The sequence below is a fragment of the Gorilla gorilla genome, chromosome 10, assembly GCF_029281585.2.
Source record: "Gorilla gorilla gorilla isolate KB3781 chromosome 10, NHGRI_mGorGor1-v2.1_pri, whole genome shotgun sequence".
Lineage (NCBI taxonomy): Eukaryota > Metazoa > Chordata > Mammalia > Primates > Hominidae > Gorilla > Gorilla gorilla.
In genome coordinates, this window is record NC_073234.2 from 39,327,633 (window position 1) to 39,346,647 (window position 19,015).

Consider the following 19,015-nt stretch of genomic DNA (forward strand, 5'->3'; position numbering starts at 1 on the left):
TGTGAAGGAGGGTTGAAGAGAAGCAAACAGGAACTGGGAAGTAGTTTGGACTATAGTTTGTCCTTTTGGGTGGTTGTACTGACTGTTATGGCAGATGTCTCTTTTTCTGACTAATAAAGTTGATTTTACTCACATTTATTCCTGGCTTCTACCTCGCAACAGGTGGCCAGTCAGACTGCATTCGACTCTGCAACTGCTGGCTGTCAGTAGCTTTGAGAGCCTTCTGCTGTGATTAAAGAAATAGTTTAGAGGAAACTTAGGATAGTTATTTGAGTTTGTACAATTTGTGTGAACTTACTTATAAGCTAAGATGGATTCTGGTGACTCTCACAATGCTTTTCTTTTGTGCTGTGTTGTTATGTTTGACCGTGCACAACTCTAGAATTAGCCATGTAGTAAGCATTCAATAGCTGAGAGTTGAGAATTGTTTCATACATTTCTCTGCTTTGAGCCTTAGAGAAAAGAGTTCTTTCTCCAAGCCTTACTGGCTTCCTCTCCTGTAGACAGAGAGAAGTGCAAAGGATAAAGATGAGAGGAGGAAGTGGGAACTCACTGTGAAGGAGCCAAGAACTGTCTTTCTGTCACGGGTCTAGCTAGTTCTTGAGTCTAGGTACTAGTCTAGATAGACGAGGTTATTGATCCTAACTCAGCTTACCACAGGAGAGGGCCAGACTAAATCCATAGAAAACAAGTTTTCACACTTGCCTTTGGATACATTCCTTGAGAACTTGTTATAGTACTAGGCTATTAGAGAGGTATTTTGAGAATTTTCTCTTACAACAAAAACACAAGAGACATTGTCTTCTTCTAACCATAATGTGGCCCCATGAAAATTGAACTCAACCAGTCTGACCCTGGAGCCTCCTCTATAGCAGATGAGTTAGGAAGCCAAGACCTAGACTGGAGATTCAAAGTCCTTCAACATAGAAAACGAAGGCTAGTTGGATAACAAGGAACCAGGGTATTAGCCAACTGCATCTTAGAAATCTGAAGCTAGTCTTGTGGTTCCCTGAAGGATTTGGTAGAGCAGAAGCAGCAAAACATGGCAATTAAACTAGTGAATTTTACAGGCAGATACCTGGATAAAGTCTCTGCTTTACTATTTTCTACCTATGAAAAATTGGGCAAATTAATGAATCCTTGTGTACTTTAGTTTCTCATCTCTAAAAGGGAAGTATAATCTGCTGCACTGAAGATTTAGAATAAAAAAATACACTTTGAAGAGAGGCTGACATATGGCAAAGTGCCACAAAGGAGGTTCTGCTGAAGGAAGGGGGTACAACTTACTCTGTGTATCGTAGGACAACTTTGATGTTCTGTGCAAGAAAAAAATCATTAGACTTTTGGGATTCTAATGTGAAAGGTGCTACACAAATATTAATATTATCAATCACAACATTAGCACACAAAAAAACTAGGAATGTTTTTTGCTTTGTTTGTTGCAACAAATTTCACCTTCTTAGAAATTTTTAAATTTTATGATTTCTTTTGAGAATAATTTAATCTTCTCTAGTAGCTTTTCTTTCCACAACTCCACTTTCCCATGATTAATACTCCAGTTTATTAATTTGTTTGATTGTGAATATTATGTTCTTAGTTCCTTTCCTTTTTCTAGGGTTATGCCAAAGGGCTCAATGCTGCATGTTAATTCTTTATCTTGCAATCACACAAGTGCAGTTCAAAATAGTAACTTATATGCAAATCCTTGGTCCAGCATAGAACATTTTCATTTACATATTTTAAATTAGTTTGCTTTCGGTTAAATGACTTTGTCTAATTTCATACTTATAAATATCTGGCAGATGTTATTTAGCTAAATTTAAAAATTAGGAATAATTATTGTAGAAATAGTGCTTTTATATATGCCATTCTGTGACCCATGGGAGAGTCATTATTGAAAAAGAGAAGAGAATTCGCTGGGAAAAAATACATCTTCGAGCTGTTGATTTTTAAAGGAAAGACCCTAAAATTATTATGAAATCAAATAAGTTAGGCCTATAATTTCAAGCTGTGTTCTCATTTATCTCATGCTGTTTAATATTGCCGCATAAGTGATACCAGCATGGTCAAGCGTTTGAATGCAAATTAACAATTCTAAATGCTTTCTTTTGTTGAAGCCATTTTGTTTAAACTCTAAATCCCCAAAATATTTATCATAATTTTGAGTATTTTTAGAAATGGAAACCTTTGCTAAAAATAGAAGATACAAAGAATAAACCAAATAATAGCATTATTCAGCAAATTCAAAACATAGACTGTCTCCCAGGCTCTGCAAACCAAAACAAAGCTGGACAGAATGAGCACTGTCTGCCAGCTGATAGAGGAATCAGAGCTGTTTGTGAGAAAAACAAGGAAGTGCAATCATGAAAGGTCAAGTTGAGCTGGAGTTGGAAAGAGAATCAGACCAAGAAGCAGATCTTCTTGTTCTAGTGACAAGAGATGTTTCCAGGTTTTGCCAAGAACCTGGAAGTTTAGAAGTTTGTATCAGCAAGAAAAAAGCAAATCCATCATGGGTTTGCCCTGTTGTGTCTTGTGGGGAATCCAAGCAGGGGCACTTTAAGCGCAAACCTCACAGGAACTTACGTTTTTCTTTCTGTCTTCTTTATGTGACTCTTTGACTGGATATCTGTTCAGGTAAATCTCTGAAACAAGTGAGGAATGGAAACCACACCAGTGGAACACCTTAGCAACCTTTCCATTTCAACATTAGCGTATCAGAGGGTTAGAGAAAGACAATAAACTCATTTTAATTAATCCTTTTCATAGTTAATGTTTATGCTTATCTAAACAGGATGATGTGAAAGCTCTTCCAATTATATTTTAAGTAGGCTTCTTTTTACCCTTGGAATTTAAATTATTAACGATCCTCATTGATTGGGTTCCTGCATGTACTAAAATATATATGGTATAAAAAATGAACAGGGTTGGTTGTTTGCCATGTTAGTGTGTATTACCAGTTAATTTCGTCTTGACTACTTCTTTATTTTGGGTTCCTCTGCAGTACATATGGTAGGTGCTCAATATTTTTATTAAATATATTTTTTCCTTAGGTAAAAACTCTAGTATGCATTGTAATTAAGATGGGGCAAGCAATTTGCAAAAATCAGAGCTAGAATACAAAATTTGAATTGTCCTAATTTTTCTTATAAAACATCTTTTTCATTATTAGATGCCTTTAAAATGCAAGGCTTATTCTCTACTAAGTGTTACACAAAGCAAGTTAAAACAGAGTTTATTATTTTTACAATAGCAATTGTAAAACAATAGCCATCCAATGTTCTGACTAAATTTTACCCACTCTGCTTAAATATGAATGATAGATTTCATGCAGAAGCTGTTTAAGTACAGACAGTCCATAATATTGAAAAAATCTATTTCATACTGAGAGAAGGGCTGTCAAAGATTAGCTTTTCATTAGAAATCAGAATTTTTTCTCGTTCAAAAGTTTCATTTATTTATTTGCTTATTTTTTAATTTTTAAAATTTCAACATTTATTTTTGATTTGGGGGTACATGTGCAGTTTTGTTACCTGGGTAGATTGTATGATGCTAAGGTTTAGGGTATGGTTGATCCCATCACCCAGGTACTGAGCATAGTACCCAATAGTTAGTTTTTCAGCCCTTGTTTCCCTCTCTCCTTCCCTCCTCTAGTAGTACCCGGTTTCTATTGTCACCATCTTTATGTCCATGAATACCCAATGTTTAGCTCCCACTTATAAGTGAAAACATGCATGAACATATGAGTATATGTGTCTTTTTGGTGGAATGATTTATTTTCTTTTGGATACAGAGAAATATACAGAGAATTAGGATTGCTGGGTTGAATAGTAGTTGTGTTTTAAGTTCTTTGAGAAATCAAACTACTTTCCACAATGGCTGAATTAATTTACATACCCACCAGTAGTGTATGTGTGTTCCCTTTTCTCTGCAGCCTTGCCAGCATTCTTTTTCTTGACTTTCTAATAGTCATTCTGACTGGTGTGAGATGGTATCTCATTGTGGTTTTGATTTACATTTCTCTGATGATTAGTGGTGTTGAGCATTTTTCATATGTTTGTTGTTTGCTTGAATGTCTTCTTTTGAGAAGTGTCTGTTCATGTCTTTTGCTCATTTTTTTAATGGGGTTATTTGGTTTTTGCTTGTTCAATTGTTTGAGTTTCTTACAGATTCTGGATATTAGATCTTTGTTGGATGTATAGTTTGCACATATTTTCTCCCATTATGAAGGTTGTTTACTCTGTTGATGGTTTCTTATACTGTGCAGAAGCTCTTTAGCTTAATTAGCATTGACTTGTCAATTTTTGTTTTTGTTGCAATTGTTTTTGAAGACTTAGTCATAAATTCTTTCCCAAGGCCAATGTCCAAATTGGTGTTTTCTAAGATTTATTCTAGGATTCTTAGTAGTTTGAGATCCAAAATGGTTTCTCATATGGGACATTAACTTTGTCTAGCTGCGAAGCAAAACCAATCTGCAGAGATTGGGCTCTAACCAAACAACAGGCATTTTGGACATTATCACTAAATCATTTTAGAAGAAGGTATGAACAATAGGACCTATATCTCTATCCAGGCAACTATTCATCTAACTTTCCATGACAGTTCATTTTCTGTTAATATACTACAGTCAGGTTACTTATACTGTGGATTTTGGGGCACTCTATTTCCAATAGCATATATCAAGAATACACAGAAAATGAAAGAGAATGTATGCTGAGATCATGGAGCTGTTTACTGACTTTCCTGAATACCAGATTTTGTTGGGATGAGAGGGGAAAGAAATCTGCCTGATGCAGAAAATATCTCCAAATGGGAAGCATGCAAGAGAAATAGGAACAAAGAGTGTTTTCAAGCAGTAGAAGTAAGGCAACCGATTCCAATATTGAAAAACTTGCAATTAAATCAGATACAAAAAGAATCTTTCAAAGTTATCTAAACTTTCGACTTTTCACAATCTTAACAAATGCCTATTTAACTCTCCTATAAGTCTTCTAATAACATAACTGAGGATAAAGATGATGTGCAGAAGAAAAACATTGAATGAGAGAAAATTATATGTGGGAAGTTTTTGGGGGAGATTTGTGTTTTTTTTCTGTACCTAATTTTTCTCCTTCCATTTGACAGCAGGTCAAGTTCAGACTGTAAGGAGTAGATGCAGTAGTGAAGCTATCCATCTCAGGTGAATTGAAAAAGTACAGAACTGCAAAATGCCATCATTCCCTCTCTGTGTTGATTTCTGGTGAAGCTCAGAGGTATGTTGCTGCTGTTGGAAATTTAGAGGAAATTCCAGATACACTTCAGTATCTTTTTAGTTACAAAATCATGATTTTAAGCTCATGGTTCATAAGTCTTGGTTTGTGAACCTTGTAGTTTGTGCAGTGCTCCAGTAAAATGGCAAATTCTTTGTTTTATCTGATTTTATCTAATTTTCCAATAAAGTTATTCAGCCTGTAAAGCATAGTATATCCTATATCCTAGATGTATATATGATTATTAAATTTAGATCTGAACTCAAAAGAAAGTTTATCTAACACAAAAAATATTTAGATGTATAAAAAATTTCCTGCACCTTTTATAGCATAAATCAAGGCAAATGCCACATATCACAGAGGGAGGTCCACCTCTTGTCCACACAGTAGCTGTTCACCCTCCCCTCACTAAGCCCCTTTCCCTCCACTTCCAACCTAGTTACTCCAGGTAACAATCCATTGTTATTTCATTCATTTTGCTATTGGAAAACAGGCCGAAATACCAATCCTTGGCTCTCTATGAACCCGTGATTTCTGTCTTTCTTGGCTTCATTTTCATCACTAATGCTCATTGATTCTCTTTGTCTCTCACTGTCTTTTTCTCTCTCTTACCAGAACATCAACTCACAAAACTGCTTAGTAGGTAGATATTTTAATAAGAATTTCAAATATTAGATGTATCCAACAGTATAATCCTAGGCAGAGGGGGAAACAGTGACTGTGGTTCAGGTTTGAGATTGCTGATATGGTTGCTCCCCTCATTCAGCCATGGGAACCCCTGGGAATGAGAACTACTTCCTGGTATACACTCATATCTTCCCAGCACAGTTACTGGCACATGATAGACACTCAGTCAATAATCGGAGTGGATAAACGAGTGATTATATAACTATCTGTCTTGCTTGACAAAGGGAGTTAAAGTTTATGCTACAGCTGTTCAGTACATTTGCCTAAGAGCAGACAAGAATATGTGATTTGAGCACTAGAAATGTTTTCATCCAGAAAAGGGTTAAATCTAATTACATTATTTTATGTACCCAGTTTGACAAGAATTGCTTGCTCAGATTATATGAGTGAGGATTGAATGAATTAATACACTGAAGCACTTAGCAAGTTCCTGGCACATGGTAACACTCAAAAAGTACTAGCTATTATTGTTATTATTATTATTTTATTAAGAGAGAAAAAGTGAATGATTGCCTGACAGGAATGATAATTAATTCTTCTTAGAGGAAATAATCCTTACATCCCAGTGTTGTGTTTGCTATGGAAGAAAATGGCATTAAATGTAATTATATACATTTCTTCTAGGATCACCATTTTAAGATATAAAACTGATCATGTCATAGACCTTCTTAAAACCCATCTAAGGCTTGCTGTTGCCTTCAGTATGAAATTGGAAGTCTTTACCAGGACATGTAAGGCTCTTCATCGCTTGGTCTCTAAATTTTATCTAATCCAGTTTTAGAAGCCTTTCCTTTACACCAACCAGGACAGAAATCATTATCTTAGCCACCAGAACACAGAATGTTCTTGGTGAGAAGGGCCAGTGGATTGGGGAACTGACTGCTGTAGTTCAGAAGAGGTTTGGTTTTCCAGAGGGCAGTGTAGAGCTTTATGCTGACAAGGTGGCCACTAGGGGTCTGTGCCATTGCCCAGGCAGAGTCTCTGCGTTACAAGCTCCTAGGAGGGCTTGCTGTGAGGAGGGCCTGCCATGGTGTGTTGCAATTCATCATGGAGAGTGGGGCCAAAGGCTGTGAGGTCATGGTGTTTGGGAAACTCCGAGGACAAAGGACTAAATCCATGAAGTTTTGTGGATGGCCTGATGATCCACAGTGGAGACCGTGTTAATTACTACATTGACACTGCCGTGTGCCATGTGTTGCTCAGACAGGGTGTGCTGGGCATCAAGGTAAAGATCATGCTGCCTTGGGACCCAACTGGTAAGATTGGCCCTAAGAAGCGCCTGCCTGACCACGTGAGCATCGTGGAACCCAAAGATGAGATACTGCACACCACCCCATCTCAGAACAGAAGGGTGGGAAGCCAGAACTGCCTGCCATGACCCAGCCAGTCCCCGCAGCGTAACAGGGTCTCCTTGGCAGCTGTATTCTGGAGTCTGGATGTTGTTCTGTAAAGATCTTTAATATTGTACAAAGACAGAAAAAAAAAAAGAATGATACAGTGGACTTTGGGGTCTTGGGGGAAAGGGTGGGAGGGGGTGAGGGATAAAAGACTACAAATTGGGTATAGTATATACTGCTCAGGTGATGGGTACACCAGAATCTCACAAATCACCACTAAAGAACTTATTCATGTAACCAAACACCATCTGTTCCTCAAAAACCTTTGAAAATAAAAAAAAAAAAAAAAGAAGCCTTTCCTTATTTAGAGTCCTTTCCCACAATTTGGGCTGTGTGTCCCAAGCATCTGCTAATCAAATATTATGAGATTACTTGTACCATAGTACTTATCATACTGAATTGTATAGATCTGCTTCTCTGTTCATCTCCATAATTAGACTTCTTGTTTTCCCAGTATTTAGTATAGAAATTAGCAACCTTTTTCTGTTTTAGTAAGTGTTCTAGGATTTGCAGACCATACTGTCTCTATTGCAACTACTTATCTCTGCTACCATATCACAAAAACAGCCATGGACAATAGGCAAAGGAGTGAATATAACTGAGTTCAAATAAAACTTTATTTAGGGGCACTAAAATTTAAATTTTATATAAACGTGTCATGAAATATTATTCTTACTTTGATTGTTTTCATTCATTTAAAAATGTAAAAACTATTTTCAGTTTGTGGGCCATATAAAACCAGGCTACAGAAAAATTTTGGCCATTGTGATATCTGCCAATCCTGGCAGAGAAGTGGTGCTCAATCAGTACATTTCAGTAAATGAGAAGTGAGTAAAGGGGTGTTTTCACTGAAATCATTTTCAAACACAAAGAGAAAACTTAAATGAACAGCTCTTGCCTGTAGTATAAACTCCTTAGCATGAAATAGAATAGTCTTTACAGTTTGGTTTGTAGGTAGATAATTTTCACCTTCATCCTTTTTATCTGACTCCCTGTCCATATCCCAGTGTTATCTGTGCTGCAACTCATTGACACAACTAATTGACATTCTCTGAAAACACCATGCCCATTTCTACCTTTGGGCTTTGTGTCTTACACTTTTCTTTACTTGGAATGTTCTTTCATTCTTTTTAAGTTTTCTTAGTGAGCTATTATTTGTCCCCTGATATTCAGCTCAAAACTACCTCCTTTGGAAGTGTAGGGTCGCCATTTTTTCCCGGTAGAAATGAAAGGATGGGGGCTGTAATGAGTGCATATTCCCTCTGTGTTTCTGTGGGGCATTGGTATGATAATACTACTGTGGCAGTTTTCATGTTGTATTTTAATTCTTGTCTTTCTTGTGTTTCTCCTTCTTACTATTTTCTAAAGTCATTTTTATGTGCCTAGTACCAGTATAGAACTTGGCATTTGTAGTCATTTAGTATCAACTTAATAAAATGAAACATTTTCAGTTAAAGATAAGTTCTCAATATCCTGTTGAGACGATTTGGAATCAGTTTAATCTATAATGATGAGACTGTCTTTCAATATTTATAGTGAGGTAGTCTGAATGTTGAGCATTGAAATGCATAAAACTAAAATTGAATAAAAATGTATTAAGAAATTGAAAATAATTAAATTGGAAACTTAAGAATCAGAAGCATCATTTGTGGTTTAAAACATAAATTTTATTTTATTTTATTCTATTTTTTAAAATTTTTTATTATACTTTAAGTTTTAGGGTACATGTGCATAACGTGCAGGTTTGTTACATATGTATACATGTGCCATGTTGGTGTGCTGCACCCATTAACTCGTCATTTAACATTAAGTATATCTCCTAATGCTATCCCTCTCCCTCCCCCCACCCCACAACAGTCCCCGGTGTGTGATGTTCCCCTTCCTGTGTCCATGTGTTCCCATTGTTCAATTCCCACCTGTGAGTGAGAACATGCAGTGTTTGGTTTTTTGTCCTTGCGATAGTTTGCTGAGAATGATGGTTTCCAGCTTCATCCATGTCCCTACAAAGGACATGAACTCATCATTTTTTATGGCTGCATAGTATTCCATGGTGTATATGTGCCACATTTTCTTAATCCAGTCTATCATTGTTGGACATTTGGGTTGGTTCCAAGTCTTTGCTATTGTGAATAGTGCCACAATAAACATACATGTGCATGTGTCTTTATAGCAGCGTGATTTATAATCCTTTGGGTATATACCCAGTAATGGGATGGCTAGGTCAAATGGTATTTCTAGTTCTAGATCCCTGAGGAATCACCACACTTACTTCCACAATGGTTGCACTAGTTTACAGTCCCACCAACAGTGTAAAAGTGTTCCTATTTCTCCACATCCTCTCCAGCACCTGTTGTTTCCTGACTTTTTAATGATTGCCATTCTAACTGGTGTGAGATGGTATCTCATTGTGGTTTTGATTTACATTTCTCTGATGGCCATTGATGATGAGCATTTTTTCATGTGTCTTTTGGCTGCATAAATGTCTTCTTTTGAGAAGTGTCTGTTCATATCCTTCGCCCACTTGTTGATGGGGTTGTTTGTTTTTTTCTTGTAAATTTGTTAGAGTTCATTGTAGATTCTGGATATTAGCCCTTTGTCAGATGAGTAGAGTGCAAAAATTTTCTCCCATTTTGTGGGTGGCCTGTTCACTCTGATGGTAGTTTCTTTTGCTGTGCAGAAGCTCTTTAGTTTAATGAGATCCCATTTGTCAATTTTGGCTTTTGTTGCCATTGCTTTTGTTGTTTTAGACATGAAGTCCTTGCCCATGCCCATGTCCTGAAAGGTATTGCCTAGGTTTTCTTCTAGGGTTTTTGTGGTTTTAGGTCTAACATTTAAGTCTTTAATCCATCTTGAATTAATTTTTGTATAAGGTGTAAGGAAGGGATCCAGTTTCAGCTTTCTCCATATGGCTAGCCAGTTTTCCCAGCACCATTTATTAAATAGGGAATCTTTTGCCCATTTCTTGTTTTTGTGAGGTTTGTCAAAGATCAGATAGTTGTAGATACGTGGCAGATAGTTGTAGATATTTCTGAGGCCTCTGTTCTGCTCCATTGGTCTATATTAATTTTAAGTTTAGTTGAACTGACATTTCTAGATATATTAAAAAATACTGTCTTTAAGCCTTTGCTTGATTTTGTGTGAATAAATGGTGATATCACTTAATCATATACATGGATTGCTATTCTTCCCTGGAAAGATGAAGGAGAATAATAATACTGGGGATTTCACAATGAAATGTAATGGGTTTTGACTAATGATTGTTATTCCAGTATGTTAACTGCTTTTAAAACTATAGTTTGATGGAGTTTACCTGGAGGGATGGGAAACATTTTATAATGCACATTAATTACAGTGTCCATGTTATCAATTCTCTCAAACATTTTATAAATGCTCAGTACTCATTTACTGCAGGAATGCCCAGTACCTTATATCATATCTCTCCCCATTTCCATGGGGAAATTCCCTGCATTCTTCCAAACTATAAGATTTTCAATTGAGATCAATGTTCTGGGAAGATTTCTCCATAAATATCTTGGGAAATCTCACTAGGAATTGAAAGCACATTGCCATGGGAGATGCATAAGAAGCTTTCCCATTATTGATCATTTGTTTCCACTCATTCTGATAATTATAACAGACAGTATTGAGCTTGAATGGCAGTTTAGGTTGTCATTATAAACAGAATGCCTGAATATTGGCTGCTTGTTTTCTTTTATTGAGTGAATTGCATACTGATGATTGAAAATCAGCAAGTGTTCACTTGGTACAGGTGTTTATAAAAATATATGCTATATTAATGTGAAAAACAAGAGGAACCATACTTTAGTGAGATAACCTGGTATTTAACTTGTAGAAAGTTATATTTTTCAGGGAAAAAGTCATCTTGCAGTTCAAAACAGTGGTGGAGAATATAACAAAATACACTCCAGAATAAAAATATTTCACCACGTGGCCAACTCTTAGGTCTTGGTTAGTTGAGTTAATTTTAAGATAGAATATATTCTGTTATTAATTCCCTGGATTACTAACTCCTTAATGACCAAAATTGTGTCATATATTGATGTGCGTATTGCAGTAGCTGGCACAGTGTCTTGTATATAGCAAGAATACATATACTTGCTGAATTAAATTGCATTTACAAATAGTTCAGACTATAACAAAATACGAATATCTAAAATGCTTTCTTGGAATAATTTTTCTAATTATGTGCCATTTTATAGACATTTAATTAAATAGTGGTATCAGTATTCATTCACTGAGAGTCTACAGTATCTTAAGCTATTTTTTTTTTTACGCATTAACTCGTGTAACTTTCAAAACAATGATATAAAGTTGGTATTAATCCTCCATCCCCTCAAGGAAACTGAGGCTCAGGGAAATTAAATAACTTGAGTTTATGTATGAAACAATAATAGTATTTACTTTATAGGGCTTGTGAAGATTAGCTGGGATGGATTATAGACCAAACTTCCTGGTGCATGGTAAGCCCTCAGTAATTTAGCTATGTATTATCATTAAGATCATACAGCTAAAAAGTTATAGAGTTGGTATTAGATCACTGATCTGTCTCACTCCAGAGCTCACGCTCTTTTCTTCATTGCCTTCCAACTCCCCTGCTCTACATGTATGGCAGAAATAATTAGTCTTCCTATTATGAGCTCTCGAAGGGCAAATGATGAGACTTTTTCTTTTGTCTCATCCTTTTGTCTCATCAGGGTACCAGGTACTTACTTGTACCCTGTACACACAATAATAAATGTTGTTGACAGTTTGACTGGCTTGGCGGTGACACTATTCTGGTTTTGCTATCGGTATTAATGATTGGTAGGATGGTTGATTCTGAGAAGTGCTCGGAGGAATGTTGTTGCAGTATGCCTTACATTTTATATTAGGAAAGGAGGTTTTCTCCTCAGTCATATGCCACCTGCATCTTAATTCTAAATTTTATTTCCCTGGTGCCTGTGGGAAGAAGGGTCTGAGGGCAGTTGGAGTGTTCAGACAGAGTTAACATTTTCCAATTAGCTTTTCCAGTATTTTCTGACTTAATCCTTAAGTCATTTCTGGCAGTTGTGTCCTTAGGATATTTTCAAAGTTAAGCTTTTTAACTTGAGGGGTAAAAATTTCTTTGTGTTTTGGAGGTGAGAGAATTAAAAAATAATTACTGAGTCTCACAGTCCTAGAGAGCTTTCCTGAAAAGAAATTTAAGTAAAAAAATGAGCTGTCGGCATCCTTGAGGTTTCTCACTGGTCACATAATAATACATCATTTGTCAAATGTGGTTGTCTTCCTTCACTTGAAGTGCCTGCTGTTGGCAGTTTTTCTCCATATTTGTGCGCGTGGAACTCAAAAACAAACTGAGGACCCAGAGTTCTGTACATGTGCATGGTAAATGACTACTACATTGTTTGAAATATAACTGCCATGTGTGACACAGTTCTTTTTGTAGTTTTCTTTATGGTGTTAAAATATACACAATATAAAATTTATCATTGTAACTATTTTTCAGTGTACAATTTGGTGGCATTACATCTATTAACGTTGTGCAACCATTACCATCATCCATCTCCAAAACTTTTTGTCTTCCCAAAATAGAATTCTATACCCATTAAATACAAATCCCCGTTCTCCTATCCCTCTAGCCCCTGGCAACCACCATTCTACTTTTTGCATTTATGAATTGGACCACTCATGTCTCATCTTTTAACTCCATGATTTACGTGTTTAAATTGAGGCCTACCATCTTCTCTTTTTCCTTGCTGTGGTTATTATCTGATGACTGGGATTGATGTCTCACTGCTGGATCTATGTGAGGATGTGAACTTAATGCAATTGTCTTGCAATAAATAGTGTACTTTGCTTCTCTATATAGTAACCTCTTAAATTTCATTATCACATCATGAGGGCAAGACTGTATCTACTCTGCTCACCACTATATCATCAGTGTCTGGTACATTGTTTGCACTTTGTAGAAAATCAATATATGTATTTATAGAATAAACAAATGCTGCTGATCTTTATCATTAAAAAATCCACTTAAAAACCATTTACTGAGATTTCCTACTATGTAGGAGATCAGCTAATTGAGGAACTCTTATTTTTCTCCTGTGACACTATCTCTAAAAATGAGTGTGGTGATATAAATCAAAGATTATAAGCGTATGCACCTAAATCATTTATTCTTTAATTTATTCATCAAGTATTTATTGTACCTGTTATGTTTTAGATGCTGGCTGTGCAATGGTGCACAAAATAGACATGATCCTTGGACTTAGAGAGCCCTAGTTTAGTGAAGAACCCAAGCTATAAAAAGTGAACAAACAAATGATATATTAGTTGTAAATTATAAGGAGGAAGAAGATGGAATGCTACCAGAAAGATCAAGGATGGGGCAGACAAGTTTAAATTGCAGGAAGTTGGAGACATAGTAACTTTTCATATTTGTGAATAGCTGTTTTCTCATATAGGGGAGAAGAAGGCTCATTTGTAATACTAGAAGAGTTGCTAGGATAGACTTTTTTAGAAAACAGTTTTGGTTTAATTATAGAAGAATTTGCTAATAGAGAATATTAGAATTTGCTAATAGAAGAATTTGCCACGATGAAATGGATGACTTTTTTTTTGGAGGTTGCCTGTCCTATCACTGAATGTACTGGGCGTAGCATTGTGGAGTTATGTGGCCCAGCATTGCAGAGTGGTTTCCAAATCTGGTTGGTCATAAGAATTATCAATTTATGTGGAAAAGTCTAGCACGATACTTGATATTTAATAGTTCTGTTTAATAAATGCTAGTTGAATCTGACTTCAAGTTTCTTTATGGCCTGTTTAACCATGGCAGCCAAGAAGAAAATTACTGACAACTGAACATGATTTTATTTTTATTTTTTATTTTTTTGAGACAGAGTCTGGCCCTGTCACCTAGGCTGGAGTGCAGTGGCGCCATCTCTGCTCACTGCAGCCTCTGCCTTCCGGGGTTAAGCAATCCTTCTGCCTCAGCCCCCTGAGTAGCTGGAACTGCAGGTATGCACCAATATGCCCGGCTAATTTTTGTATTTGTTTTTGTAGAGATGGGGCTTAACCATGTTGCCCAGGCTGGTCTTGATTTTCTGGGCTCAAGCGATTCACCCGCCTTGGCCTCCCAAAGTACCGAGATTACAGGCATGAGCCACTGCGCACAGCCAGAACATCATTTTGAAGTATTTTCAGCTCACAAACACAAAATAAATTATGCAGCAACACTGGTTAAAGTACTATCTTATTGGGTAGTAAATTTTGGTATCTTGCTGCCAAAGTTGGTCCACTAATGTGTTAAATTTACCCTGTATTCTTGAGGATGTAGCTTTATAATTCTTTGTATTTTATTGCCTGAAGTATAAAATTAAGGTTTTCGATGTCAGTAGAATGTTTTGATGTGTGTTTATATAGCCCAGTGTAATAATACATATTTTAAAGATTTTGTTAAATGTATTCCACAGTAGTTCACTAAGATATCAGTCAACAGTCAGATATCAAGTATTTAAGAAGTATCTAGCATGTCCCTGGCACTATTCATGGAAAGTGGGTCCAAGATAGTTAATTTCCCTTCTGCATATATTGATGAGGCCTATTAGGTAGACTTTGTAAGATAGAACCTGTTGCCATTATACCAATTGTTGTAAAAGTGCAATAGTGTTTTGGCTTTTGATTGTGCTATATTTGAAGGTGACCTTAAATTATCGACTAACTTACAACTAATTTGTTATATTTACACATTGAATCTCCCAGTGTCTAATATTAGATGGTCAAGATTTGAAGCCTGAGTAGTTGAGTGAATAAGATGTTATTAAATAGAGCAAAAAGAAATTTCATATTATTGCAGTTCATTAAATGATTCTATACAACTTACAGTGCAGTTCATTACTCACACTGTGGTATTAGACTAGTAATAAGGGTGATTTTTCTAATAGAGTAACTCCAACAGAGCCACCATGCTGTGTGATGATGATGTGTGTAGTGTTTAATATCTGGGTGCAGTATTTGCCTGAAGGATTAGATACTGGAATTTTAGACTTACTATTAACTTAAGTCTCAAATGGCACCCATTAGCAGTGGGAAGTCTTTTTTCCTTGTTCTTGTGTGTTTATGAACACACCTACTTTTATAATATGTTAACCAGGAAAATTGTGTTCTACTTGATCCTGCATTAGTTCAAACCTGTTACGTGCTGTGATTAGAGATTTATGAGTGGGTACTGGCAGGCATTGATTTCTATTGTGCTGCCCTTATGGTAAATACCACAAATTTGTAAGCTACAAAGCTTAAATTTATCTCACTGATTTCCATGTAGTAAAATTCTATCTCATTTATAGTGTGATAGTCTAATCCTTCTTAAGCAGCCTATCCTGCTGAACTGATTTACTATTTTTTGTCCATAAACTATGAATGTTCAATAATAGTAGGCTAAATTCACATGATGACATCTCTAGATAATCTAAATGTTCCCCTTGTAATCTTTGTGCTTTAAACATGGGACTATGAATTCCTCTTGGGCGAGAAATTAATTTCCAGCATTTTAATAAGGAGAATATGTAAGTATGCATTGAGGCTCTGAACTGGGCAAATTTCAGGGCAATTTTGTCTGTAGCATGAGTGTGCTTCCATGATTTTCTGCAAACTACATTTCCCTCCAGTATTTAGATTTAAGTGATTTTTTTAAACCTTGCAATAATCAGGAATATAGAATTTTATTTTTTCTCTTCTGAGTGTGTTATTTGTGGAATATGTAGTAGTATCATAGTACCAAAATACTGATTTGCTTTTTTATTGATAAGGTTAAATTTTGGGTACTGTGTTTTAGATTGGATTATTTCCCATTACATTTTCAAATATTTTCTTCCATAGAGTACTTTTAGGAATAAGACAAAGTCTGAGATGGAATAGTTTGGATACAGTTTTACTCCTGTAGAGACTTTTTTACTATTGTGCTTTGAGAAAATTCAATACAAATATAAGCAATGGAAGTTTGAAGGTGCTTATAAAAATAGGAAATGTCTCATCTTGACCATGTGCACCTTTGTACCTTCACAAAGCATCTGCGGAGGTTAAAACAAATCAACAGTCTGTTTTTTTTTTTTAAATGCTGAAATATGAGAAAGTCGATATACGTGTCTCCTATTGTCTTCAATAGGGCACATCACCTAAAGGAAAACAGAAGTGATAAAAATTAGAGTTTTATTACAGGCAAAATGTTTTGTTTTCTATATTTCCTTTATGAAAAAAACAGACTTATTAAAGTTTTAATAATGTGACAGTCAGATAATTAACATTTATTGATGTTTCTCAATGCACCAGTGTGTATGAGGTGGGTTGGAGTTCTTATCACCACTAAATCACTTTTATTTAATCTCCACTGAATGTGACTAAAAATATTAAGCCTTAGAAATTACAGATTTCTACAGATTCTAGCAGTAATGTTCAGCATGCACTATGAAATGATTTAAGAACACTTGAAAATCGAGTACAAACAATTGTCAGTAGCGTATAAGCACTATTAGGGATCTATTCTCATAGAATCCCTATTAGTGCTTATGATTTACTTAGCATGTGTGTGCTGAGAGGTCAACCAAATATTTTACAAATGTGAAGTCAGCTTTAGCTCTATTTTACAGATGAGGCAAACTGAGGTTTACAGAAGAGCTTAGTGCAGTTGCAGGGGATTTAACTCTGGTCTGTCTTATACAAGCCCACTGGCTACCTTATACTACAGTTTCTTTTTTTTTTTTTTTTTTTTTTTTTTTTTTTTAGTATTTATTGATCATTCTTGGGTGTTTCTCAGAGAGGGGGATTTGGCAGGGTCATAGGATAATAGTGGAGAGAAGGTCAGCAGATAAACATGTGAACAAAGGTCTCTGGTTTTTCTAGGCAGAGGTCCCTGCGGCCTTCCACAGTGTGTGTGTCCCTGGGTACTTGAGATTAGGGAGTGGTGATGACTCTTAAGGAGCATGCTGCCTTCAAGCATCTGTTTAACAAAGCACATCTTGCACCACCCTTAATCCATTTAACCCTGAGTTGACACAGCACGTTTCAGAGAGCACGGGGTTGGGGGTGAGGTTATAGATTAACAGCATCCCAAGGCAGAAGAATTTTTCTTAGTACAGAACAAAATTGTGTCTCCTATGTCTACTTCTTTCTACACAGACACAGCAACAATCTGATCTCTCTTTCTTTTCCCCACATTTTCCCCTTTTCCTTTCAACAAAACCGCCATCGTCATCATGGCCCGCTCTTGATGGTCACTGTCTCTTCGGAGCTGCTGGGTACATTTCCCAGACGGGGCGGCCTGGCAGAGGTGCTCCTCACTTCCCAGATGGGGTGGCCGGGCAGAGGCACTCCTCATTTCCCAGACGGGGCGGCCAGGCAGAGGCGCTCCTCACTTCCCAGATGGGGCGGCCGGGCAGAGGTGCTCCTCACCTCCCAGATGATGGGCGGCTGGGCAGAGATGCTCCTCACCTCCCAGACGATGGGTGGCCGGGCAGAGGCGCTCCCCACCTCCCAGACGAAGGGCGGCCGGGCAGAGGCGCTTCTCACTTCCCAGACGGGGCTGCCCGGCAGAGGTGCTCCTCACTTCCCAGATGGGGTGGCCGGGCAGAGGCACTCCTCATTTCCCAGACGGGGCGGCCAGGCAGAGGTGCTCCCCACCTCCCAGGCGGGGCAGCCGGGCAGAGGTGCTCCCCACCTCCCAGGCGGGGCGGCCGGGCAGAGGCGCCCCTCACCTCCCAGACGGGGCGGCCGGGCAGAGGCGCTCCTCACCTCCCAGATGGGGCGGCCGGGCAGAGGCGCTCCCCACCTCCCAGACAGGGTGGCCGGGCAGAGACGCTCTCCACTTCCCAGACGGGGTGGCGGCTGGGCAGAGGCTGTAATCTTAGCACTTTGGGAGGCCAAGGCAGGCGGCTGGAAGGTGGAGGTTGCAGCGAGCTGAGATCACGCCACTGCACTCCAGCCTGGGGCAACACTGAGCACTGAGTGAGCGAGACCTCGTCTGCAATCCCAGCACCCCGGGAGGCCGAGGCTGGCAGACCACTCGAGGTCAGGAGCCAGAGACCAGCCCGGTCAACAGGGCAAAACCCTGTCTCCTCCAAAAATACAAAAACCAGTCAGGCATGGCGGCGAGCCGGCAAACCCAGGCCGAGGCAGGAGAACCACGGGAGCCTGGGGCAGGGAGGCTGCAGTGAGCCGAGACCACGGCAGTACAATCCAGCCTCGGCAACAGAGGGAGACCAAAGAAAGAAATGGGGGAGAGGGAGGGGAAGGGGGAGGGCGAGGGAGAGGGACTACAGTTTCAAATTAATGTTTTTGTATAGATATTTTGAATGTTGGAAAAGTTAACCTATAGTACAAAAATGTAAAAGGTAATGGAGAATGGTGTGTTTCTTAGGCACATTTAAATATGTTATGAGACTACCTCAATTGGCCAGTCTCCTTTATTCTTTTCTGGCAGGGGAGTAGCTATTTGGGGGCAGTTTTCAAAGAATGTTGAATTATTTAAACACACAGTACTTTGTCACCAAGGCATTCCTATCAGTGTCTGAAGACGGAAAGGGAAGGAAGATGAGTTTATTCTATATGGTTGGATAATTATTATCATGGAAAAAAACATGGACTAGGAATTCATATCTAAGAACTGCTCATTTTTTGACTTTGTATGTGTCA

General features: G+C 37.7%; 1 protein-coding gene and 1 pseudogene across 7 annotated transcripts in view; both read left to right on the forward strand.

Annotated features, from left to right (window-relative positions):
* Positions 1 to 19,015, forward strand: part of TAFA2 (TAFA chemokine like family member 2) — a 537,284-nt gene that overhangs the window by 222,739 nt on the left and 295,530 nt on the right. For 2 of the 7 annotated variants that reach the window (XM_055358111.2, XM_055358112.2), the window contains exon 3: positions 5,122 to 5,249. The exons of the other annotated variants lie outside the window; for them this stretch is intronic. The gene's annotated coding sequence lies outside the window, so the exon portion shown is untranslated. The remainder of the gene's footprint in view (positions 1 to 5,121; positions 5,250 to 19,015) is intronic. 7 annotated transcript variants of the gene reach the window in all.
* LOC109029031 (small ribosomal subunit protein uS3-like) lies at positions 6,810 to 7,430 on the forward strand (annotated as a pseudogene).